The 2,531-nt window shown below is 36.8% G+C and overlaps 1 protein-coding gene across 1 annotated transcript in view; it reads right to left on the bottom strand.

The window, feature by feature from the left end:
* The window catches only part of xkr4 (XK related 4), a 24,192-nt gene that overhangs the window by 2,905 nt on the left and 18,756 nt on the right, over positions 1 to 2,531 (bottom strand). The window lies entirely within an intron of this gene.

Below are 2,531 nucleotides of genomic sequence, written 5' to 3'. Positions count from 1 at the left end.
AAATAATGTTATAAGGAGTTCGGTCTAGACCTGCTGTATTTGAAAAGTGTCCTGAGATAACTTCTGTTATGAATTGGCGCTATACAAATTGAATTGAATTGATATATAGTGAAGGACCCATCAAAATGCAAAACTTCAGTGGTAAGTGGTGTAGCTGCCACTTATACAGAAAGAAACCAACCATCTGCAGTGTGTGATAACAGCAAATGAATGCACTGAACAGCAGAAATCCATATGACAATATAGAATTGACGTCAACAAATGTTGACTTGGACCGTAGTAACACTTTTTGTGCATAGGGATTAACCTCATGATTATCAAAACTTATAAACATCTGTAGTGGTAGAAACTACAGGCTGAAAAGTCTACTCCAGTCAGTTACTATGTGGGTTCCTCCTTGTTCCCTTGCTACATTAAAAGTCATACAAAAATCCTTCAGTATAAAAACGATGAAGCAAGGTGTACAACATCACACTTGATGAACATATATGAATTAATGCTACTTGTACACATTGCAACTATTCCCTCCATAAATACAAACATCTACACATACACCCAGTAGCCACCTCACCAGGCACCCCCTTAAACCCAACAAAGCAGCCACTCACATTTCAAGTGTTCTCTGGCATACACACATACCTTTATTTCTAAGTCCTAACAGAAAGAGCAAATGACCTAGGACAAGTCCGCTATTAAAATACTGAGCTTTCAGCTTAATGAGCTGTTAACTGATTGTTAACAGTGTCCTAGGCTTTGGGGGTGTGAAAGTATTATGCTACAGAATTTGCCCAAATCAATCATTTTTTGCCTTTGTCTGTCTTTTGAACAATATTGTGCTATCTTTAACATATGATAAAATGTCAACAATTGTTTGGTATTGTATGCAGGCATGCAGATTATTATTTTTCCTCCATGACATCTATCAGACTCTGTATTAAAGAACATAAAGTAAACAAAGTAACTGTCAGGACAAATATGAAGTTATTTTTAAAAAAATACAGTAATAGATTTAAAAGATCAATACATTTTTAACCCAAAAGACTGTCAACACTAATAATTGTCAATGATTTACATGATTTGAAGAGAAAAAAGAATTCCCCAGCAGTACAATGCTTTAGCACACTCACCTTCTCTGCCAGCTCTGCAGCATTTATGTTGGGATCATACGGGATGGGGTCACCAAGGAAGGTCCGGAACTTGACAGGAAATCCACCATAAACAGGAGCAGCAGGGAGGCGAAACCTCTCATACACCCAGCGGAAAAATCCTGGATGGAAAAAGACAAAGAGAGAATGTTACATGGAGAGATATAAAGACTATTGACAATGACAAATGAATAGCTTACCATCAGATTGAGTCAGGACAACACACTGCCCTAAACGTATTCTCAAGATAGCTACCACACCATCTATATATTCTGTTTTTCCTCTTGTCAACAAACAAACAATGAATATAGTCCACTGTGTGCATGGAATGACCTGTGCTGTGTCTTCCTGTGTAACTTCAATTTCTGTGTGCATCAGAGATACCATCAGCTTGGTAATGGTATCTTTTTATTATTTGAACTTTCTTCTACACTTACTGAGTGTTCCCAGAGATCTGAAGCCTTCCCGCACATTTTGAGTAAACATTGGAATTACTGGCTGAAAGACAGAGAGAGCAAGAGAAAGAGAAGATTAGAGAGCAGGGCTTTCTACACTGCAGAATCTCAATATGAAGAGTAATATATGAGTGCAGTATGACACTTGGTTAGTTTACTGTAGAAGTAAAGTAACAACAATCAATTTAGTTAAGTCATTCAGAACAATCCAGTCATGCTGTGAGAAATATTAAATGTGTTGTGGAAGATTTGAAAATGGTGGAAAAACTTATATATATATATAATAAATATGGCATGTTTGTTTGTCAAAACCACATGAGACACTAAGCTTTAGCTATTTGATGCATGCACATATGCAAACAAGGACTAAAAATGTCTTTTACTATAATGCTCCTGGTGGTTTTCTGGCTGAATAACTTGCACACTTGCAAACTTGCATAATATTTTAGCTGGCTATAAATAGTGTAACAATGTGACTATCAGACTGATGATACACTGCTGCTAGTCAGCTGCAAGTCAGTGAAAACATGCACTATTTTATTTGACAACTGCAGTGGGTAGGGCTGCACGATATGGTAAAAATATCATACTGCGATTATTTTGACAGATGCTATATGATTCATTGTTAGTGGAAATCATAATTAATATATCACAAATTTTCACTGATAACTTTTTTAAAAAATCATAATGAGAATTTTTTGGGGGTCTGTAGCAAATAAAAAAAATTTATTTATTATTCCTGGCAATTTTCACCTAAAATGAACTAAAAAAAAAAGGATATTTGTATCTAGTAGGGGTGTGTATTGGCAAGAACTTTTCACTTTTAATTTTGCAACCAGAACAGTGGAATCTGCTGGGGCGGCTGTGGCTCAGAGGCAGAGCGGGTCGTCCCCCAATCAGAAGGTTGTTGGGTCGATCCCCGGCTCCTCCT

Source organism: Morone saxatilis, unplaced genomic scaffold (genome assembly GCF_004916995.1).
Source record: "Morone saxatilis isolate NCDOM2014 unplaced genomic scaffold, NCSU_SB_2.0 Contig23, whole genome shotgun sequence".
NCBI lineage: Eukaryota > Metazoa > Chordata > Actinopteri > Moronidae > Morone > Morone saxatilis.
This window is presented reverse-complemented; position numbering and strand designations above follow the sequence as displayed.